This window comes from Dasypus novemcinctus, chromosome 4 (genome assembly GCF_030445035.2).
Source record: "Dasypus novemcinctus isolate mDasNov1 chromosome 4, mDasNov1.1.hap2, whole genome shotgun sequence".
Lineage (NCBI taxonomy): Eukaryota > Metazoa > Chordata > Mammalia > Cingulata > Dasypodidae > Dasypus > Dasypus novemcinctus.
In genome coordinates, this window is record NC_080676.1 from 14,154,101 (window position 1) to 14,179,737 (window position 25,637).

General features: G+C 37.3%; 1 pseudogene; it reads left to right on the top strand.

The window, feature by feature from the left end:
* Positions 1-2,205: 2,205 nt before the first annotated feature.
* On the top strand, positions 2,206-24,129 carry LOC101432522 (alpha-catulin pseudogene; annotated as a pseudogene).
* Positions 24,130-25,637: the final 1,508 nt, after the last annotated feature.

The following is a 25,637-nucleotide window of genomic DNA, read 5'->3' on the forward strand; positions in this document are numbered from 1 at the left end:
CTAGAATATTCTCTAGCATTCTGTTAATAGACATTTACATACCTAGACTACCATTTTTAGCCACATCCCCATTTATAAACTAGCTGTTACTAAATGTTACCATCCATTCTATGCATTTCCACACTTGTAGAGTAAAGCTGATTAAAACTTCTACATACATTAAATGTTAGTAGTCCATCTCAGTCCTCCTCTTATCTCCATTAAGAATCTACCACCTACCACCAGGTCTTGAAACTATTTTCCTATAATTTCTTCTAGAAGCTTTAGGGCTATTGTTTTTATTTTCAATTTTTTATCCATTTTGAGTTAATTTTTGGATATTGTATGTGATATGGGTCCTCTTTCCTTCTTTTGGCTATGGATATCCAGTTCTTTCAGCACCATTTGTTGAATGGACTGTTCTGCCTGAGCTGTGTGGGTTTAACAGGCTACTCAAAAATCACTTGACTGTACTTGTAAGGGTCTCTTTCTGAACCATCAGTTTGGTTCCATTGGTCTATATGTCTGTCTTTATTGCCAGTACCATGCTGTTTTTACCACTATAGCTAGGTGATATAATTTAAAGTCTAGAGAGGAGAGTTCATGTTTCCTTTTTAAGATGTTTAATAAATAAATCCAAATAAATTTGATAATCATGCTTTCAATTTTTTTTTTAAATGCTGGTGGACTTTTTATTGGTATTCCATTGAATCTGTATATCGATTTGAGTAGAATTAACATCTTATTGATATTTAGTCTTCCAATTCATGAGAATGGAATGTTCTTCCAGTTATGTAGGTCTTTTAAAATTTCTTTTAATACTGAATTGCAGTTTTCTGAATGTAAGTGTTTTACATTGTTGGTTAAGTTTATTCCTGGCTTTTTGAGTTTTATCTGTCATATTTTATTTTCACCATTCTTTTGACACGTTTGGTTACTTTTACTGATATAATCTTCATTTCTAGACTCTCTTCCAGCCCCTCTCTCCTCCCTTTATTTTTCAGGCTCTAGCACACCCTTTAGAATTTCCTGAAAATCTGGTCTCTAGGTTAGAAATTCTCTAATTTTCTCTTTATCTGTGAATATTCTAAACTCACCCTCATTTTTGAAAGACAATATTGCTGGATATAAGATTCTTGGCTGGAAGTTTTTCTCTTGTAGCATATTAAATATATCACAGCACTGTCTTCGTGCATTCATGGTTTCTGTTGAAAAATCAGCACTTAATCTTATTGGGTATCCCTTATATGTTATGCATTGATTTTCTCTTTCTGTTCTCAGAATTCTCTCTTTTTCTGTGGCATTTGACATTTTGATTAGTATGTGCCTTGGAGTTGGTCTATTTGGATTTTTTCGGATGGGAGTACATTGTGCTCCTTGGATATGGATCTCTATGCCCTTCAGTAGGATTGGGAAATTTTCTACCATTATTTCTTCAAATATTCCTTCTGTCCCTATTCCCTTTTCTTCTCCTTCTGGGGCACCATGACACATATGTTTGCACATCTTTTGCTGTCATTTAGTTCCCTGAGACTTTATTCAATTTTTTCCATTCTTTTCTTCAGCTGTTCTTTTGTATGTTCACTTTCAGAGACCATTTCTTCAAGCTCACCAATCCTTTCTTCTGCCTCTTCAAATCTGCTACTGTATGATTCCAATGTTTTTAAATTTCATTTATTGCTCCTTTTATTCCCATAAGTTCTATTTTTCTATGTATGCTTTCGAATTCTTCTTTATGCTCATCCAATGTCTTCTTAATATCTTTAATCTCTTTAGTCTTCTCATTGAATTTATTAAGGAGATTTGTTTGAGCATCTATGATTACTTGTCTCAACTCCTTATGTCACTTGGAGGCTTATCTTGTTCCTGGGCACTATCTTCCTATTTCTTGGTATGGTATGTAATTTTTTGTTGGTATCTTGGCACCTGGCTTACTAGAGTATTTATTCTGAGTGTAGTTTTCTCTTTATTTTAGGGATTCCTGCCCTTTCTCTCTTGCTGGTTGTACAGTAGAAACCAAGGATGTAGTTGTTGTAATAAGCTGTGGAGGCTCAAGCTGCCCTCATTACCCCAGGGACTGATGAAGCTTCTCCCAACTTTTCCTTTGCCAAGGGCAGGAACAGAATCACTGTTGTGTGGAATAATCCAAGTTGTGAAGGTTTAGACTGTAGTTACCCAGAGAGACTAATGAAGCTTCGTGTCCCTTTCTCCCCTGCCTGGGTGGGGATGGAGCTACAGGTGTGGGCAGCAGTCTATGTAGTGCGGGTCCAAGATGACTGCATTTGCTCTGATAGACTTCCAATTATTCAGTCTGTGGCAGCCAAATGTACCTGCAGTTACCTGGATAGGCTGGCGCAGGACCTGCCTGCCTCCTCAGAGGTGGGGCTGAAGCCTAGTCTAGGACTGCAGGCTGATCAGGTGAAAAAACTGGTTCCTACTGTCACTGTGATTTTTGGCCTCAGGCTGAGGGTGGAGTCAAAATGGTGACTACAGCCCTCTTTCTAACCTGAACAAGTTCAAACTTTAGCTGTTCTTAGGGTTATACTCTAGCCAGTCAAATCCACCAATCAGTAGCTAAAAGTGGTGGCCAGCTAACTGTCTCCTCCTCCCCTACTTTTGAGATGTGGAGCTTCCAATTCCAGCCACAAAATAACTCCTGGGGCAGCTTGCACTGCCAGAGTAGGACAATCACTGGTCTCTATGGCTTGGCCAGTAATTTCCCAGAAAGCCTGGTGCAGGTCTGCCCCAGCTTCCTCCCTGCTGGAGGCAGGGTTGGAGTTTATCCTAGAGTTGCAATCTGATCTGGATGGAAAGAAGCCGGTCCCCATCAGCACTGGGATTTTCAGTCCACCCCGCTACCCCTCGTGCCAGGCAGGGAGTTAAATGGTGGCTTCCAGCCTCTCTCTGGTTTGGACAGGGTCAAACTTCAGCTGTTCTAAGAATTATACATTAGCCTGCTGAATTTACTCATCCATAGCTAAAGTTCGTGCCCAACCATCTCTTCTTCCCCCATTTTTGGGAGGTGGAGCTTTCAATTCCAGCTGTGGAACTGCTCGCAAGGTGGTTTGTGCTTCCAGTGGAGGATGGGCACTGGCCTCTGGGACATAAATCACTCTATTTACTAGTCTTCTCTGCAGATGGTCAGTTTCCTCCCTCCATTCCTTCAAGGATGTGGCAGAATACTCTTCTGGTCTCCTGGAGCCCCCAAACAGGTACTAGCTCCAGATAGCTCTGGGTGTTTACTAACTGCAACAGGAGCTTACTCTAGGAGCTCCTTACTCCACTGCCATTTTGCTGGTTGTCTCCCAATTGGCTTATTTTAAAGCATTTTACCCCATCACATGCATGGTTGGAAATAGACACCGTAACCAGACATTTACCACCTAAATGAGGCTTCTTTACTGACTATAGTGCACTACTACACCAGTACATGATAGTGTATCATGCTAGGGTAGTACAATTCCTCAAGTTGGGTACAATAACTGGGGATGCAAGCCTAGAGACTTGCTTTGACAATTGCAATGCTCTTTTCTAGAGCAAGTGGAAGAGGTAAGGTTGTGTTTCACGGGGTATTATTCAATCATATACTCAAAAATATTTACTTGATGCTTACCTTGAGTCAGGTCTCCTTAAAGGGAAAATGTACCAGATGAAATGATTTCATTCATAACATGAGCTTAGTCCTGTTATGATATCTGCAGCTTTCCCATTCCCTAGACCAGCTACTGTCAATCGGAAGTAGACTTTTCCTGTCTGGTCTTCTTGCCTCAAGGCTATTCTGACAGTAATTACAGCTTAATTTTCTCTAAGTCCCATTCAGAGACAAGTATGGCTTTGTCATTTATGTCTCATTTTCTTCAGAAGACTAGGTTTTGGAATAAAACCATTCTTTAGGGCTAGGTTGTCAGGATTTGGAAAAAGTTATCTCCAAATCATTTGGATGAATGAAGCACATTAGATCTAAACTTTCTCAATATTTAAACACAGACATTTTCATTTTATCGATCCTAAAATTTACAGAATCAAGTTACAGATTGCTAATCTCTACCTCTGTGAAAAATAAATTTAACCAGACTTCAGTATTCGCTTTGCATTCATGTTTTCTTCAAATTCTGCCTTCAGAAGTTACTTCTATTAATTTATCATTGAGTGAATGAGTAAATTTACTGAAGATATCAGGAACCAGTTGCATTATTCAGGGTTCTATAGGGAAACAGAACCAACAGGAGATATCTGTAAAAGTATGAGATTTTATAAAATTGTCTCACACGACAGTGTGAATGCACAAGTCCAAATTCTGTAGGACAGGCCACAAACCAGGGATTCTGATAAAGGCCCTTGATAAGTTTTCAGGGAACGCTGGCTATCTGAACTAGATAGGTGGGAATTCTCTTTCTTGAATGCTGAAATCACTTCTTTTAAGTCCTTCAACTTTTGAATGAGACTTCATTCACTGCTGATGGCAATCTCCTCAGTTGATTGCAAATGTAAGTAGCCATCTATGCAATCAACTCACTGATGATTAAATTCTATGAAATGCCCTTGTATTACAATTAGGTCAATTATTGTTTGACCAAACACTGGGCACCACCACCTGGCAGAGTTGACATATTAGCCTAACCATCACAGTCTACTCCTTGTCAATTTGGCAGCCAAACATAACACCTTAAACCATACTTAGTCTCTAAATAAAAACAATAATAGATATGTGTATATTCTTGCCTAACAATATTCAACTGTTTTGCATACAACTGGAAACACACGAAATCCCTCAAGAATTTCATACAAGTCATTTTAAAACTTGACATCCTTAAATACTATGACATAAACTAGTACAATGTATGTCATATGATACGGGAAAAGATTAGGGAGGAAAGCAAAGATACTCATTTTATGTACATATACAAACATATTCATAGCAAAACAAGGAAGAAATATTCAGAACCGTTACAGTCTTCACTTCTGGAACTGGCCATGTGGTCAAAGTTTGTATTTATCACTACTCTTTTCCACTATCCATTCTATGTTTCTTTTACCCACAACAATCACTACAGTTGGCTGAGGTTCTTTGCCTGGTGCAATGACCCAAGCTTTCATTCCTGAAGATTCTAGACCATTGTTCATGCTGTCTGGATTGGATTGTTCCAATTTTTCATTGATTTTAATCACAGGGCAAAGTAGTACTAAGATACGCCCTAGGGGATCTCCTGTATTCCAGGCAAACTCTTCTCTACCTCCATTTTGTAAATGCAGTCCTATTTCCCCTTTATAGTCAGGATCTATCACCCCACCCAGTACAATAATTCCTTTCTGGTAGAAGTACGCTTACTTTTGGAATGAAGAATTATAGACTGGCAGAGCTTAAGATTACAGAATCAAGAAGCAAAACTTTTCCTACTTAGTGACTAGGAGTAATAGTGAGTGGTGCCACTCCCATTTCCACCTCCTGATTTCTGAACCCATGAACCCTGGTTAAGAAGAAACAGCACCATAGAATAGACACTAATTTAGAACAAATACAGCCTCCTGGTGACTGTCCTCATCCTGTAAATTATTGGCATCTACTTGGCACCATAATTGAGTCTTCAAAAGGCCTTTCCACTGTTCTATCAATTCAGCTACTTCTGGATGAGGAACAACATGGTAAAGCCAGCGAATTCCATGAGCGCGTGCCAATTCCTGCACATAATTTGCTGTGAAGTGGGTTCCTCGATCAGAAGCAATCCTGTATGGAATATCATGGTGGTGGATAAGACATTTGGTAAGTCCATGGATGGTAATTTTGGAAGAAGCATTGAATGCAGGGAAGCTAAACCCATATCCAGAGTGTATGTCTCTTCCAGTTAGAACAAATTGTTGCCCTTTCTATGATGGATCCAATAAAATCAACCTGTTACTATGTAACAGGCTATTCACCTTGGGTAATGGTACCATATCTGGGGCTAAGTGTGGATCTTTGTGCTGGCAGATCAAGCACTCAGCAGTGGCTATAGACAAGTCAGCCTTGGTGAAGGGAAGTCCATGTTGCTGAGCTATGCATAACTTCCATCTCTACCTCTATGGCTACTTTGTTCATGAACCCATTGGACAATGACAGAAGTGGTTGGGGAAAGAGGCTGAGTTCTAGCCAAAGAATGAGTCTTCTTATCCATTTGATTATTAAAATATTCCTCTGTGGAAGATACCTTCTGGTGAACATTTACATGAGGCACAAACATTTTCACATTTTTTGCCCACTGAGAAAGGTCTATCCACATACCTGTTCCCCAGACCTCTTTGCCACCGATTTTCCAATCATGTCCCTTCCAAGTCCCTGATCATCCAACCATTTCTCCTTCCAAGCAAAATGAACAAGCAGGTGCATTGCTGGAAGTTCTGCCTGCTGGGAGGATTTGCTCTCATCATTGTCCTTCAGGGACATCCCAGAGTGGAGTTGCAGTGCTGCACCTATCCACTTTTGGGGGGTGCCTGCCTATCATGCAGGACCATCTGTAAACCAGGCCCAAGCTTTTTCTTTTGCAGTCTCCTGATTGCAAGGAACTCCCCAAGAAGACGAAGCTGTAGACTGGGAAAGAGAAGATAATATGGCAGCTGGTGACTCTGGGAATTTGGGTCACTTCTTCATGGAACTTACTTGTGCCTTCAGGACCTGCTCAAGCTGTATCTTATAGATACCACTTTCACTTTATGATGGAGTGTTGCTGTGCACACTCAAATTTATGGTTTGGTGGATCTGATAATACTCAGCTCATGATAAGCAATGCAGGTCTCATGGTAACTTGGTGGCACATAGTTAAGGATTCAGTGTCTACTAAGGCCCAGGAGCAAGCCAAAGGCTATTTCTTAAAAGGAGAGAAGTTGTCTGCAGAGGGTGGCATGACTTTGCTCCAAAATCCTAAGGATCTGTGTTGTGATTCTCCTATAGAGGCCTGCCAATATCTCCAGATGGCATCTCTATTTGCCACTGACACTTTCTGAACCTTGGATCTGGTGGGTCATATGACCTAGGTGCCACTGTAGCTGGCATAGCAACCTTAACCTATCTCAGTGCCTCCCCTTGTTCTAGCCCACAGTCAAAACTAGCAGCTTTTCTGATCACTCAGTAAATGGTGATTAAGTGCTACTACTTGGCTTCTGGCAACCTGAGATTTAATCATTCCCATGGTGTTTAAGGATTTTAGTTCTGTGACAGCAGTTCCCACAGTAATATATGACCTACAGAGAAGAACAAGCAACCACTAAGCTCTCCAGGGAAGATATAGCTTGTCTCACAAATTCATTCTTCACAATCCTGATAAAAGGTGTGTCCTCTGGACATTCCAGGTATAGGTGGGTAGGTCTTAAGTGGTGAATCCATTCTGGTATTCCAATCTCTTTAAGTCTTCATCTACAATTCACCAGGGTAAATTAGGCAGCTTGACCTTAGGCATTGTAGGCCATCTTTTGGTCTATATTTCAGCCAACCACCTGAACAAACTATCAGAGCCCTTTCTAATGCTTCAAGCTATAGCACTGGATCCAGAATCTCTGCATGATGAGCCAGTATCAATAAATTCAACTTGATCCAATTTTATATTCTTTCTACCATTATCCTATATCCTTTCCCAGACATATTCTCCTGATTTCTGTTGCTATAAATTGGAAAACTCATTTGTTTCTTTTAGAGTATAATGTATTTCTTTATGGTTCACACTTCATACTTCACCTTTGGAAGTTTGTTGTGTTTTTAGTCTAGTTATACATCTGGAAGAGAAGAGGGGTAGTGTGGGTGGCCAAGAAGAAGAATTAAAAGTGTTTTGCAAGTTAATTACCTGAAGATATTTCCATGCAGTTTCACCTAGTGAGAGAGTATTAATCTCTTCAAGAGGGGGTTGGATAGCAGACCCTTCAGGGCAGGGTGAAGGTTGGATGATGGTTTCTTCAGGGCAGGGAGGAGGTAGAGACTCCTTTTCCCAGGCTGGTGATTAGGCAGTGTAGGCTTGAGGAGATCAGGACTCCTTGGGACAGCATGGAGGTTGGGTGATGCAAGCCTGACATTTGGTGGTCTCCACAGGAAGACTATTGCAGTTTTATTTGGAAAAGTCTCCACAGAATTTAGGGTTTCAATGTCCCCAGCAGTTATCATCATCAACCTGTATGTCTCCATCCCAATCCTCAGGATTCCACTCCTTTCCAATCATTGCCCTCACTTTAACAGAAAACACCCTGAGAGGTTGAGACTTTAGTTTCTGTTGTAACTCTGCTACACATACAATTGCGACTCTTGAGTTTGTTTTTCACAGATCTCAGTCTGTGGCTGCAGGAAACGAAATTTTCTTTCAGAGTACACATAGAAACTTTCACATCATTCATGTAGCATTTAAGTTGCAAATTTGAAGACTTCAGCTCATCCCTTTCTTTTGTAAATGTATCCAGCACATTTAGGAACAGATAGTCATCATCATTGTAGCTTTTAACTGCACAAAACTCTGTTAAGGTATTAAAAATACTCTTACCCAGATCTTTGTCTCTAATAAACATGGGTATAGTTATATCCAGTGTGGATATTTTGTGTATCTCTGTTGCCAACTCACACCATGGACTATCAGTGGTCTCTAGACTACTGGAAAGAGAGTCATCAGTGCTCTTGAATCTAATCAGAGTAGAGAGCTAATTGCAAAGATCCCAGAACCAATTAAGATTCTGTTTCTCAAGAATGACTCCAAGTACCAAGATTTATTAGTCAGGGTTTTCTAGGCAATCAGAACTGACAGGAGATATCTGTCACAGTATGTGATTTTATAAAATTGTCTCACATAACTATGGGGATGCACAAGTCCAAACTCTATAATGCAGGCTGAAAGCCAAGGGCTCCAATGAAGGTCCTTGATGAGTTCTCCAGGAAATGCTGGCTGTCTAAAGTAGAGAGATGGGAATTCTCTTTCCTGAATGCTGAAATCACTTTGCCTTTTAAGGCCTTCAAATGACTGGATGAGATGTCACTCATTGCTGATGGCAATCTCATTCATTAGTTGATTGTAGATATAATCAGTCATCTATGCAATCAACTCACTGATGCTTAAAGCCAATGAAATGCAAATGCTCTTGTATTACAATTGGTCCAGTGCTTGCTTGACCAATCAACTGGGCACCATTACCTGGCTGAGTTAACACATTATCCTAACCCTGTTGGAGAAGAGAATGAGAAATGTGAAAAGAGTGAAGTTTTGAAATATCACTAGCATTCTGTTAAATTAGACATTAGTATAGTGCTACAGAAATGTGCTTTTGTTCATCCATTCATCCATTTATTTGTTTGTTCATTCATGTATTCAACTAATATAGTGAATACCTTCTGTGTGGCAAGCTCTGCTCTAGGTGCTAGGAGTCAGTAGTGAACTAAACAGGAGTCAGCAATTAACTAAATTGACTAAGGGTCTGCCTTCATTTAGTCTACCTTCTAGAGCAGGAATGAGACAATATATAAGAATAGTAATTAAATAGATGCTGGGATAAGTTATAACGATATAAATTCTAAGGAAAAATAAAGCAAGGTTGTTGTAAGAAATTAATATCATTACATCACGATTACTTTGTTTTAAAACTTGCTAAGGCTTTCTTTAGTGTATCTCTATGCAAGTCAAGCCAGCTGGCATTCACCTTCAGGTAAAGAAATTAACAGTGGATTTTGAAGCACCTTCCTAAGGCTGTGTGCACAGCCCCACCGTCTGTCCTGGCCTAGCGTTGAGAGTAGATCGAGGGGTAGGGCGGAGTGAAATTTCAAATGAGACAGTCATGGAAAGCTTCACTGAGAAGGTAACATTTGAGAAAAGACCTGAAGGAGCTAATCACCACAAAAATTATATCATAAAACTTGATTTTCTACATCTCTTCAAGTCTTATCAAAAACTGAAAAATATATTACTAACTCCATCTTATGAAAGAAGAAATTGAGACTTAGAGAATTTACATATCAACTTGTAATTGCTAAAACTGGATTTCAAAACTGCCATAATCCAAAATCCCCTACTTTTAAGGGAACTTTTTTCAGTCTGTATGTACTGTGCAGAATTGTGTAATACTTGCCAAGCAATTAATATACACTATTATATTTCCAGAAGCTCTTTCTATCTGCTTAGCCACCTTTTTGGATGAAGTCCTTGTAGCTTCTAAGCTTTCCAAGGCTATATATATATATATATATATATATATATATATATAAAATTGTTATTCCACCTCTAGAGGAAAGCTCCAAGATATCCTCCTTTTTTTTTTTTTTTTTTTTTTTTTTTTTTAAAGATTTATTTATTTATTTAATTCCCCCCCCTCCCCTGGTTGTCTGTTCCTGGTGTCCACTCGCTGCATCTTGTTTCCCTGTCCACTTCTGTTGTCGTCAGCGGCACGGGAAGTGTGGGCGGCGCCATTCCTGGGCAGGCTGCACTTTCTTTTCACGCTGGGCGGCTTTCCTCACGGGCGCACTCCTTGCGCGTGGGGCTCCCCTACGCGGGGGACACCCCTGCGTGGCAGGGCACTCCTTGCGCGCATCAGCACTGCGCATGGCCAGCTCCACACGGGTCAAGGAGGCCCGGGGTTTGAACCGCGGACCTCCCATATGGTAGACGGACGCCCTAACCACTGGGCCAAAGTCCGTTTCCCCAAGATATCCTCCTTAAAGCTTTTGGTGCAGTGTTACTTCAGACACAGTTGGATTGAATTATTAATCATCATCAGAAAGAACAATTCTCCATCATTTCTCTAATACATCAGGGTCTTCAACAGCTTTCCAAACATTTCCATTCAGAATGAACTTACAACACAATTAAGAGATTTTGAAAGAGTCCCAAATATTTACATATATTTGGGCAAACCTGCAGTATAGCTCTGGGAACATAAAAAAATCCATGCTTGATAAGCAATATATTTTCCCTAATAATAACCCTAATGAATACTATAATTTAAACTTGTCATTAATTCCATATTTTTCTCCACTTATCAGGGCTAATGGCAAGTTACAGAAATTACAAAAATATATTTGTTCTGGGTGCTCATCAATTTTAACGTTATCTCTATTTTTTCACATATATATTTCACCTTCAAAGTCTGTGAATACCTATTTTTTGGAACCTAAGGGATCCCTTTAACTATGCTAACATGAGAGCCATCTATTCCACAAGAATATTTCATTTTTATAATGTTCTATGCACCCCTCAGAAACTCCAACAGTATGGATATGTGTCCTCTTTTCTGTTTCTCTAGACATGTAAAATATATATATTTTTTCACTTGGCAGCAGAGTTTCATATGCAAACATAAAGTATTCTTATACTCTTTTCTGGAGAATTGATGATTAAAATATCCACTTTTAAAATAAGTTTAACATTAATATGCTAGGAAAATCACTCATGCAAGCTCTATAAAATGACAAATTATAACTTAAAAAATATATATTAAAAATATAATTTGTTCTTTTAATTGCAGTTGTCAATATACTCAACTTCTGGGAGTTTCCTTTAAAACAGAAGGAAAAATATAAAAAATAAACTTTTAACTGGCAAAACTGTTGAATCTAGCTTGTATGGAGCGAATAGTAATAGCTTGAATTTTTACTTGTAGAATCAGTGACATCCCTTTTTTATTTTCCTTAATGTATTCATGGACTTTTTGTTATTACCATTTTCATTTCTCTAAGCACTACTACTTTGCTAGATTTCTTCTTCTTTTCATCCTCTCCCACCTGCTAGAAAATGTATTTTTCTTGTCAAAAATAGTCTCTATATAATTGTCTGCACATTTCTGACTATGAATGCTTTTGAAACAAATCATCCCATTGGTCATATCCATAATTGTGAAGGTTATCATTTCAGAACTTGAAATGTAAAGTGAATATGCCCTACTTTTCTTTTCCATGACCCTAATTTCAAAGCAAGAACATGAAAAATCTTCCATGTCTTTTCATCTCCTAAATGTGTTATAAATGAACTTATCAAAGAACATTGGAAATCAAAGGTAGTGATTGCTCAAAGTTCCTATTAGCAATGCATTCCTTTCACCCAAGATTTAGAGCCAGGTATGTTGCCGCTGATTTAAAACTGAACTAGACCCATACCATGCCATGGTAAAGGGTGCTGATATGTAAACTTGTAAGGAAGCATTTCTATTTAAAAAGGAGAGGTCTAAACATCCAATGTCTAACCCAAACTAGTCTTTAATTATGAAATGTGGCAAACAGTTCCACTCCTCATTGTATTTCTGTTTTCTCATTGGGCAGAATCAGTAAAAAACAAAACAGTTTAGTTCTAAATCATCTTTTTTTCAAGCATTTTTATTCAGCACATGAAATATGACATAAGCTCCAACACCTCCAGAAACATCAAAACAACCTATATTATATTAATAAACTGCCCCAAACAATAAAACTCTCTAAACCAAAAAGATAACTTTCAAGCTCAACTGCATGTATGTTTAGACTCCCCATACTACCCCATCACTCTTCCTTAGTATTCCATGATCTTTCCTTACTGAATTACAATCACATTTCTAAATCGCATCTTAACTGCTTGACATCCTATGTGGTTATTTGTGTTTCTGTCCTAATGTCCACATCTTCTTCTTTCACCTGGCTGACACCTATTTAGTCTTCAAACTTCAACACAAATGGTGCCACCTTTGAAGAGTTTTTCTACCTTCACCTGATATAGTATTTTGTGTCTATGTGTACTATATATGCTGTTTTTATTATAACAGCATATTTAGTGTATTGCATATTTATGTTTCTGTTAAATGGAAAACACTTTTTTTGAGTATGAACAATGTCTTATTCTTCCTTATATACCTATAAAGTAGCTTAGAACTGAGAGAGAGAGAGAGAGAGAGAGAGAGAGATTCTGTTTTCCAATTTAATATTGTATGAAGAGTCTAAATCTTCAGTCAGTAGCCCTCAAACTTATTTACACTTCTCAGTCCATATAGTTGTCTAACTCCTAACCTCTGTCCTCTGCCTGTGTATTGACATCTAAAGGGGCAGATAGATACTGGCTATATTCTCTGATAGCAAGACCTATGCCTCACAAATACACACTTTCCACAGGCTAGAAGTCTCATTCACAAGTAAATGCATTATCTAGAATCTGCCCACCTCCAAGCTTCTCTGTCATTATCTCTTTCATTATCCCCTATATGCTTCTCATCCCCCATAGTGTCTCTCATACTAATCCAAAGTTGTGTTAATAGTCAGGATTGTTGGTTGTCTAAGCACTTCCAAATATAAGGCTGGTTATACTGTGAAGTCCTGAGCTTAGGTTTATACCATATGCATATAGAAAGCACTAATCTTAGATGAGCAATACACTTTCATTGGATGGATTTATAGCCAATATGGAGGAATGTATTGAGACTATCAATTCCTTCTTTGGAGTTACTTTTTCAAGTATTGGGACATTTCAGGGAAAATTTGTTCTTTATTTGGAATGGTTTACTCCTTCTGACTTCTCCTCTCCAATGAACTTATTTGACTTTTGATAGGAAAACTGGAGTAGATTTTCCTAATGTTAGCTTCCAGTGATTAATGTACCTCTTAGGATAGCTTTCCCTGTACCACATGTTCTTAAATTAATTATTCTAAACACTTCTTTTATGAAGTATAAGAAAACGTGCTCAGAGTCACTAATATTTTACTGAAAGACTAGTTTGGGGATACTAGTTTTCTGATTCCTTCGTGTATTGCTCTTGTGAATTCAATATTCTGTTCTCTATTGCTTATACTAGGAAATCTGAGGTGTTTTCTCTAATTTGCATCAGTAAGGGCTATTTGAAATAGTGTTGTAGCAAGAAGAAGCAGTTATGATTTATGTTCACAATAATAAATAATTCCCCTTTGAATCATTTATTGTATCATAACAAGATATCTAATTTCCTTGTCATCGTTGATTTGTTTTGTTTTTGAGGAATAAGGAATAGATGATTATTAGTTTCTTGAAAATAAAGAATCATGGTATTTAGTTTTAAAATATGTATTGGGCGTCATACAAATGTACCATTAAGATTAATGTTATTGGTAGAATTTGCTTATTTATTTCAAATCATTGAAAAGAGAGTCAGACTCTGCAGCCAAACCATGCTTCTGGCCAAGCAAGTGTTGATTTAATTAATTTCTTCTAAGATTTTCTGGACCCAGCTTTTAAAATGAAACTATTAAAGCATCACACACTCTTACCTGTGGGAGAAAATATTGAATTTTATTTTCCCTTAATGTGGAAACTTGCAAAATCAGCTTCATTACATGATTCAACAACATGGAATTTAATAGTTATATTTAGTCACAGGTCATAGGGTTCTTTTTTCCTTTTTAAAAAATTTTATCAGAGACAGTCTGAGGGACTGTAGATGGTTTTACCTTCCAATCAGCAGTTAATTTTTGGCAATTCATTACCCTCATGAAATGTAGATCATTTATAACTGTGAAATATTATTTAAGCTGCTGTTAATTTTTGGCAAAAAAAATCTCATCATATAGTCCAGATTATCCGTATATTTGAAAGATGCCTCAAAATTTGGTTAATTGTGAAGGTTTTTAAGATAGGTTACAAAGGGAAAATTACAAAGGCAAAATTTCAAGTAAAAGACAATTTTCTACCTATTGGATAAAGGCAATTATAAAAGATGAATATTTTATCCACAGAACTATAATTACTATAGATAATTAATGATGATCTTGTTGGTATTGGTTCTTCTGAGGGTTACAGAGGCCCACAGGTTTTATGGTAATGGCAGATGGAGTTCAGTGCCATGTCAGTTGGCCCTTCTTTGGAGTTGGTGTTTCTGTGTGATGGAGCTAGACTCTATATAGTCTTTTGAAACCAATGAGAAAGACTCCTCCAGTAGAGTTAAATCATATGCATATATGTGTTATATCAACATTAATTAAATCTAGTCAATTAAGTATAGCCCCTGCAATGTTCATAGTTACAATTTACTCATCTATAAAACTAGAATCATTTTTCTCTAAATTTTTATTTGCTTGATTAAAAAGTAATCTTCCAATGAATTGTAAGTGAGGGAAAATGCTTACTATTTTATAAATGCAAGGTCAAATAAAAATAGGCTTATTTGGCATACCACCAACACATGACACTTATTATAATTGATTCAGTACATGCAAAATGATGTCATAAGTGCCTTGTTTGAGAGTGATATCATCAAGGTGGTGACTAAGGCATCCCCTGAGAAAACTGCCTCAGAGATTCAGCAAGTAAAAGGACAAATCCCACCTTACTTAGAACTCTGGAGGATGGTAGAGACTGGGGAAGAACTCCATAAATGCTGAATCAAAGAAAGAGAAAAATATTACATAGGAAATTTTGTTCTGACCTGCGTGTCCTCTTTCCTCCCCATCACTTTGTCCCATGCAGCTTAAGACTTGCTCAGAGGCAATAGCCTGTATCCAAGCAATGAGAAAGAACTCCATATATATCCAGGTAGAGGGATTCGAGTTTACAGAGTCCAGAATGGAACACAAGCCACTGAGGAGGGCTGTATGCAAAAAAGTGTCCCCAGGGGAAAGGGGCGGGGCGGGGGGAAGTGAGAGAGAGAGAAAGAGAGAGAGAGAGAAGGAAAAAGAAGACAGAGAGAAGTAGAATGGCAGCAGTCAAGTGATGACTCACTCAATTCAGCTATTGTCAACTGGACCACCTATATGCAAAATGGGCTTTTCTGTAGTGACCCACTACAGTCTCTGGACTGACCCCGTCAGGCCCCCTGAGATAGGATACCTTAATGAAGAAGAACCCAGAGGCAGAAAAGCCTTTAGGTTTGAAAAAAAAAAAAAAAGAGGGTGGAGAGTGGTTTAAACAACTACTATAAGACAGGAGAATGACAGAAATGAAAAGTGTAAGGAAAATGGGGAAAAGAATGAGGGAGATAAAAGTAAACATACAACAGGAGCTGAAAAGAAAATTCTGCACAAAAATAAACAGAACAGATCAAGATTCCCAAAAAAGAAACAGAGGAAAGGAAGCTTTCTCTTGGAGGTGAGCCAGTTACACAAAAGCAATCTTACAAATTGTACCATATATCCAGGGAAAGAATCAGATGAGAAAGAGCTGACAAAATTGATTAGTTAAACTTAGGCTATTCTAAAAGTTCACAATAAGTTGGACCAAGCATCAAAGAAGAGCCTTAACAAAAAGCCAATCAACAATAAAACCATAGACAAGAGGGAGAAATAGACCTTCAGAGTTACCTCATCAAGATAATCAGATTCCAGATATCAGGAAAATAATTACAAACCATACTAAGAAAAAGGAAAATATAGTTAAATCAGGAGAGCAAAATAAAATGTCAGAGGAAACACAGAATTTGGAACAAGTAATCAAAAGAATTTCAAACAAATCTCCTAAATCAGATTAAGGAGATGAAGGAAATATGAGTAAAGAGATAAAGGATAATGAAAAGAGAAGTGTGTAAGCAGAAAGAAGAATTTGAAAGTATAAAAAAAAGAAAAGAAACAACAGAAATTGTGGGGATGAAAGGTATAATTGTAGAGATTAAAAATACACTAGAGGGGGAAGCAGCTGGGGCTCAATCAGTTGGGCTTCCGACTGCCATATGGGAGGCTCTGGGTTCGCATCCCGGGGCCACCTTGTGAAGGCAGGCTCACCCGCACACTGCAGAAAGCTGCCGGCCTGGGCGCTGTGGAGTGCTGCCAGCCCACAAATGCCATGGAGTTCCGACCAGCCCGCAAGCAGTGTGGGAGCACCACAGACTGCTGCCTAGCCTGCAAGTGCTGTGGAGAGCCAACTCAACAAGGTGATGCAACAAAAAGGGAGATAAGCAAAAACACAGAAGAGCATGCGGTGAATGGACATAGACAGCAGACAGCAAGCGAGGGGGATAAAAAAATGCACTAGAGGCATACATACAACAGCAGACTTGAACAGGCACAAGAAAGATTCAGTGAATCAAAAGACAGAACTGTTGAAATCATACAGTCAGAAGAACAGGAAAAGAACAGAAAAAATTGAGAGCATCTCAGGGATTTGAGTGATAGCATAAAGCATATAAACATACATGTCATGGATGTCTCAGAAGGAAAAAAGAAGAGAAAAGGGATAAAAAGGATATTTGAGGAAATAATGGCTGATAATTTCACAACTATTATAAAAGAAATAAATATACATGTCCAAGAAGTGCAACATACCCAAAACAGAATAAATCCTAATGACCCATTCTGAGACATAGACTAATCAGAATGTCAAATACCAAAGATAAAGAGAGAATTCTGAAAGGAGCAAAAGAATGGTCACTCTTTCCATACAAGGGACCCTCAATGAGACTAAGTGCTGATTTCTCATCAGAAACCATGGAGGCAAGAAGGCAGTGGTATGATATATTTAAGGTAATGAAAAAGAAAAACTGCCAGCCAAAAATTGTTTATCTGACAAAACAGTCCTTCAAAAATAATAAAGAGTTTGTATTGCCACAGATAAACAGAAACTGGAAGAGTTCACCAACAGATCTGTCTGGCAAGATGATTTTTGCAGGTTGAAAGGAAAAGACAGGAGAGACTAGATTGGAGTAGTGTGAAGAAATGAAGATCAGTATGGAAAGCTAAAAGAGTAAACGCAACACCCAATAGTGTGTATCTTCAATATACAATCTTACGCTTTAATTCAGTTCAGAATTATAATACAATTGAACAAACAAAAGGCATGTTTCCTGATGAAGGATGTGCAAAATATAAAGTGATAAAGTGGGACCACAACAAAATAAAGAGGGGAAACAGAGGGATATCAAAAAAGAGAATGAATATGCTATAGAAGCTAGTTTGAATCTTTTCAAGTTAGCAGTTTATAGATATAGGTTGTGTAATACAAACCCCAGGGTAACCAAAAATAAGTATTTTTAGAATATACAGAAATAGAAATGAGAAAGTTTTCAGTCAGATACATCACAAAGGTCAGCTATACAGAAATAAAGGTTGCAATAAAGCAAAAGAGAGACAAAAAAAGGAAATGACATATGAAAACCAAAGGACAAAATGACTGAGGTAAGAACTGCATTTACAGTAATAACATGGAATGTGAATGGATTAAATTCCCCAATCAAAAGACACAGGTTGGAAGAATAGATTAAAAAAGCATAATCTAACTATATGTTGGTTATAAGTGATTCATCTTAGACCCAAAGGCACAAATAATTTGAAAGTGAAAGGATAGAAAAATAAATTCTATGCAAATAGTAACCATAAAAGAACTGGAGTAGTTATACAAATATCTGACAAAAGAGGGTTTAAGTCAAAAGCTGTTTTAAGCACACGATCATCTCAATAGTTCCAGAAAAAGCATTTGACAAAATCAGCATTCTTTCTTGAAAAAAATACTTAGAAAAATGGGTATAGAATGTAACTTCCTCAACACAATAAAAGTCATATATGAGAAATCCACAGTTAATTTCATACTCAATGGTGAAAGATTGAAAGCACTCCCTTAAAGATCTGGAGTAAGCAAGGATGCCCACTGTCATCACTGCAATTCAACACTTTAGTGGAAGTTCTAACCAGAGCAGTTAGGCAAGAAAAAAAGTGAATGGCATCCAAATTGGAAAAGAAGAAGTAAAACTTTCACTACTTGTGGAGAATATGATTTTATACAGAGAAATTCTCTAAAAATCTATCACAAAGCTACTAGAACTAATAAATGAATTCAGTAATGTGGCAGAGTACAAGATTAACACACAAAAATCAGTAGTGCATCTATGCATTAGTATTGAGTACTGTGAAATGGAGAAGAAAAAAATCCATTTATAATAGCAACAGAAAAAATCAAATATCTAGGAATAAACTGAAACAAGGGTGTAAGCATTTGTACTCAAACAACTACAAAACAGTGTAGAAGAAAACCTAAATAAATGAAAGGACATTCCATGTTCATGGACTGGAAACTTAAATAACACTAAGATGGCAATTCTATTCAAAATGATTTACAGATTCAATGAATTTAAAATCACAATTCCAAATTCTAGTTTTCAGAAATGAAAAACACAATTATCAAATTTATTTGAAGGTCAGGGGCCCCATATAGCCAAAGCTATCCTGAAAAAGAAGAATGAAGTTGAGACTCATACTTCCTGACGTTACATCATATTACAAAGCTACAGTGGTCAAATCAGCATGGTCCTGGCACAAGGATATGTATATTGTCCAATGGAATTGAATTGAGAGTTCATAATTAGACCCTTATATCTATGGCCAATTGATTTTTTAAAGTTTCCCAGTTTTACTCAATTGGGAAAGAATATTGTCTTCAGCAAACAGTACTGAGAGAACTGGATATCTATATGAAAAATAATGAAAGAGGAATTCTATCTCACACATTACACAAAAATTAATACAAAATGAATTTAAAAAGACCTAAATATAATGACCAGAAATAAAGTCTCATAGAAGAAAATGTAGGGAAGCATCTTCAGACTCTTGTGTTCAGCAATGGTTTCTTAGACTTTATACCCAAAGCATAATTAATGAAAGAAAAAATAGATAAATGTGATCTCTTTCACATTAAAAATTTTTTGCCTCAAAGATCTTTGTCATGAAAGTGAAAAGTCTATTTAATGGGAGAAAATATTTGGAAACCACATTTCTGATAAGGATTTAATATACAGAATATATAAAGAAATCCTACAAATCAACAATAAAAAGACCAACAATATAATTTTTAAAATTGGACTAACAACTTGAATAGATGTTTCTCTGAAGAGGATATACAAATGACTACAAAACACATTAAAAGATGCTCAGTTTCACCAGCTGTTAGGGAAATGCAAATCAAAACCACAATGATTTCACACCCACTCAAATGGCTACTATTAAAAAAACAGAAAACTGTAGCTGTTGGCAAGGATGTGGAGCAGTAGTAACACTCATTCATTGCTGAATGGGATGTACCATGGTGCAGCCTCTGTGGAAGACAGTTCAGCAGTTCCTCAGGAAATTAAAGATGGAATTACCATAGGACCCAGCAATCTAACTACTAGGTATATACCCAGAAGAACTGAAAGCAGGAACTTGAACAGATAGTTACATAGTGATCTCCACAGTGTCATAATACACAACTGCCAAAAGTTAAAAGCAACCAAGAGTCCAAGAAGCCAATGAATGGATGCACAAAATGTAGTATATACATATTACAGAATATTCTTTAGCCATAAAATGGAATCAAGTCCTGATGCATGTGACAACCTGGATGAACCCAGAGAACATAATGCTGAAGTAAGCCACACACGAAAGGACAAATATTGTATAATCTCACTGATATCAACTAATTATAATAAGCAAATACATAGAGTTGGAATTTAGAATGAAGTTACCAGGGGATAGATTGGGGTTAGAGAATTGGGAGAAGATGTTTAATTTGTACAGAATTTCATTTTGGTTGATTGTAAAGTTTTGGAAATGAAAGGTGGTGATCACACATTATTGTGAGTATAATTAACAGCACTGAATTAAATAGGTGAGTGTGATTAAAAGGGGGAAACTTTAGGTTGCATATGTCACTATAATAAAAATTAAAAGCTAAGCATAGTACTGTATAACTAAGTGAACTTAACAGTAGATAATGGACTATAGTTAATAGCACAAATATATAAGAATGCTCTTTCATGAATTGCAACAAATGTATGACATTATACCAGATCTTTTTTTTTTTAAAGATTTATTTATTTATTTATTTCTCTCCCCTTCCCCCTCCCCCCACCCCAGTTGTCTGTTCTCTGTGTCTATTTGCTGCATCTTCTTCTTTGTCTGCTTCTGTTGTTGTCAGCAGCATGGGAATCTGTGTTTCTTTTTGTTGTGTCATCTTGTTGTGTCAGCTCTCTGTGTGGGCGGCGCCATTCTTAGGCAGGCTGTACTTTCTTTCATGCTGGGCAGCTCTCCTTACAGGGCACACTCCTTGTGTGTGGAGTTCCCCTACGCGGGGGACACCCCTGCATGGCAGGGCACTCTTTGTGCGCATCATGGCATGGGCCAGCTCCACACGGGTCAAGGAGGCCCAGGGTTTGAACTGTGGACTTCCCATGTGGTAGACGGGATGCCCCATCCACTGGGCCAAGTCCACTTCCATATACCAGGTCTTAATGATTGGGTGGTATATGGGAAAAATGCACCTAAAGTAAACGATGAGTGATAATTAATAGTACTATTTTAGTAATCTCTAATCAGTTGTAACATAGGTAGCTACTATAAAAAGTACAATTATACAAGGTGATATCATCAATTTTAACAAATGTTCCATACCAATAAAAGGTGGTGATGGGAATTCGATTATGCATGGTGGTTCTATAGGCCCTCAATGTCTCTAATAAAATCATGTAAATAAAGGATGACTTGATTCCTATAGATTTTGGCTTATAGTATTTAAAAAATTACAAAACTGAAAAATTAAAGTAGAAAAAGCACTATAAGTAACATTTATTTACTCTTTTAATCAAAAATTGGTGAACTTTAGAAAATAAAAAGAAATTCAAGAAATTCCAAAGGCGGACTGGAGGGCATGGGCTGCCTCCGTGCGGTGGAGAGGAGTCAAGGCCGTGAGATGCGCCGAGAGCTCATGGCCACCTCTCTCGCTCAGACCCCAGTTGACAAATCTTGAGCATTGCACAGCACTGGCAGGCTGGACTTTGCCTTCCACCAGGGACTTGAGATCAAAACTGGAGAAAGTGGCCATGGTAGTTGCTGAGGGTAGGGAGAGGGAAGAAGATATGTGATGTGGGGGCATTTTCGGAACTTGGAGTTGTCCTGAATGATATTGCAGGGACAGATGCTGGACATTATATCTCCTGCCATAACCCACTGAATGTACTGGGGGAGAGTGTAAACCACGATGTAAACTATTATCCGTGTGGTGCAGCAGTGCTTCCAAAGTGTAGTCATCAAATGCAGTGAATGTGCCACAGTGATGAAAGAGGTTGTTGATGTGGGAGGAGTGGGGTGAGCAGGGGTGGGGAGTATATGGGGACCTTTTATTTTTTTCAACATAACTTTTTTAAAAAAAGAGAGAGAAATCATAGAACCAAAAGCAAACAAACAAACAAGCGAAAAATCCCAGTAAGGGTGGAATTGCTGCTCCGCTGGCTTCTCAGATCACCACTCTTACTAATCATAAAGATAATACCAAAAAGTCTGATAAAACTCTGCAAGCAATTCAGTGAGTAGACAAGCCATCAATTTGGCAGTTGGAAGATTTATTAGAGTAGAGGAAGTTATGGCCAATGAAAATGGGGATTTAAAAGAAGAAATAAATATTGCCTGCATTGAAGGGAAGCAAGCAGGAGAGACAATTGCAGCGCTGAGAGATATACCTTGAATTATCCAGAATCTGATGTCCAGATCACAATTTTTATGGACAAAACAGGAATTATAAAGGCTGCAAGGTTACATCTTTCTTCAGGGATGAATGTGGTCTTGCTTGCAGTTCTAGTGGGCATTAAGCAGATAATAACCACGGGATATAAGGTTCTTGCAACTATGGAAAGACTAGAGAAAGTGAATAGCTTTCGAGAGTTTGTCCAAACTCTTGTTTGTCAGTGTGGAAATGAAATGGTGGAGTCTGCACACCTAAATGGAGATAGAAAAAATGTTTTGAAAGATGAAAAGAAAAAGGCAAAAATGGCAGCAGCAAGGGCAGTTCTCAAAAAGTGTACAAAGATGTTTCTCACAGCTTCAGGCCTCCCAGCCGCGAATTGGCCCATGAAAACAAAGGAGCATTTACCTGACAGAAAGCGACATTGGATAAGGTCATTGAAATTGTAACTAACTGACTATAAGCCAAATGGAGAGACTGACATTTCATCTATTAGTATTGTTACTAGAATTAAAGAATTCAAGATTAATATTGAGGGTCTTCTGCAGAATATTTATTTTCAGTCCAAAGAGAATCTTTCTATGATATTGGAAGTCATTTTGGTGCATAGAGAGAACCTTACCGATTCTGCCTACACCAGCCATGAGCACAGGGAATGCATTTTGGCACTGTCAACACAGGCAAGAGTGAAATTGCTGCAATTAATTCCCATGTGGGTTCAAGCTCAAAGCAAGAAAACAAAAAACATTGCTGAAGTACTGGAACTCACAATACTGCAAATCAGTCACAGTCTCAAGGAACATAAGAAAAAACTCATAGTACAGCAACACAGCAGCAGCAGGTCTGTTAAAATACAATACTGATGATGTGGCTTTAAAAGCATTAAAAACTTAGGGGAGTAAAGGAAATTTAGAAGCTTTGGCTGAATATGCCTGCAAACTCTCTGAACAGAAAGAGAGGCTTGTCGAGATGTGTCGATTGTTGTGACATGTGTCTGGAACAGAAACTCTTGAAATAACCTATGTCCATGCAGAGGAGACCTTTCTGTGACTGGCCAACAGATACTCTCTGCTGCTGAAACATTGGTATTGTACCCACCTCTTAAAATTGCTGAAGAAAACCTGGATGTATTTTGTGAAGCTTGGGAATTCCAAATTAGTAACATGTCAACACTGCTGAGAGAAATCAGTGATGTGTTTGAAGGAAGACGAGGAGAGAAGCATAGCTACCTTTCAATTCCAAAACCAGTGAAGAATAATGCAAACTTGAAATCACTGAAGTCAGACAAGCCTGACTCTGAAGAGCCAACCAAGATAGCCAAGCTTAAACTTAAGATGGGTTTGCTTTCCTCCAATGCTGACTGCGAAATTGAGAAATGAGAGGATCAGGAGATTGAGATTATCCACTATGGACAGAACATGTCCAATATGGCCTATTCTCTGCACTTATTTACTAGAGGAGAGGGGCCATTGAAAGCTTCCCAGGATTTAATGATCACCTAGAGGTTTTGCAACAGAGGGTTTAAAACTTGCTTAAAGTGTACAGTCTTTTTCAAAACAGCTGAAAGATAACGACAAGCGTATGCTTCTCCTGGAACCAAACAAGCTAATTCCTCTGCCACAAACTCCTGACAATAACTTAGACACCTTGCCGAATAAAGTGTTTCTAAAGGTTGACAAGTGCATTGCAAAAGACAAGAGCCAAGATGGCTATCATGGTTCAGCTTCTCTCACTTTGCAATAAACTACTGAAGAGCATAGCAGAGACTAATTGTCCTAACTTTCCAAAGTCAGATGGACATTTTCTAACTATTTTTTAAAAATTCAGCAATGGAATATAGAAGAATACAGAGATAACATTACAACACCAAATTTAGTCCCCATTTTTCATTTACAAATAAAATAAAATAAAATAAAATGAAAATTAATGCATGTACAAATACAAATATTCAAAAGTATGTGCAACAATACACCAAAAGTTCAGCAATAGATAAAACAAAATTACTGCCGTCAATTCCTCTGCTTACATATAATTGTTAATTTGGTTTCATTTAATTTAAAAAGTATATGCTTATTCCAGCATGTATATAGTGTGTGTATGTGTATTTATGTAAATTGTATCATAATATCATATTATGCTTGTTTTTGTCATTGATAATATATCTTGGATCTATAAGCAGTATACTCATATATGTGTTATTCTTCTCTAACAACAGCATAATATTCCAAAGAATGGATGCACTTTATTAAATTTAAACTTACACTTACTGATAATCATTCTGGTTGATTCCAGGTATTTGGCTATTAGAAAAAATGCTGACATTAAATTTGCATTACTTTACTGTTAATTCATACTCTTCTAATGTCTAAAGTGTGTTGGAAATATTTCTTTCATTCATAGAATGAGACAGATGTGTTAGTAAGAATATAGCAAAGTGTATGAAACCTGAATTCTTTTGTTCATTTATTTACCTACAGGTATCCTGGCTAGTGAGATGAGTGGAAAATTATTCTCTCTTTTTTAGTCTCTGAAAGATTCTGGAAAAGTTGGTGCTTTATCATCAGAAAATATTGGATAAAAGTCATCAGTGAAAGCTTCCTAATCTGTAATTTTCTTTGTGGCAAGAGTATTAACTTTTTATTCAGTTATTTAATATATCTAACTTTGTAATTTTTCAATCTATTTCTTCTTTTTCCAGATTTAGTAAATTTCATGTTTCTAGGAATGAGTCAATCTTATCTAAAATTTCAACTATTTTGGCATGAAGTTGTATAATACCTTATCTTATAGTTTGATTTTAATATCTGTAGCATACATAGTGGTGTCTCTTTGTCAATGCTAATATTTGTAATCCATGCCTTTTCTATCCTGAGCTGTTTGTCCATGATCTAGTACAATACTTTCTGATCTTATATTTTGTTTTCAGTTTAATTTCATGTGCTTTCCCTAACATCTTGAAAGTATTCCAGATCATTAATTTTTCCATATTTCTTCCTTCCTAATGTATACTTAGAGGACCATAAATTTCCCTGTAAGTGCTTCTTTGGTTGCATCTCACAGTACAACCTCAATACCTTTATTAACACATAGTTCATGTTATGAAATATTTATTTTTATATTGGGTGATTCTTCTTGCATTTAGTGTGATAGTTTATCTAGTTTTTGAAAAACTTATGGTTCATTTTTCATAATGTCTTTTCATTTTCTTTCAATTCAGACATTCTGTGTCATTATTTTTAGTACGTCTTTTAAAAGCCACTAAAAGCTCTGTATGTGGATATTTAGTGAAATATTTACCTTTTAATTGCAGATATGTTTATGTTTACA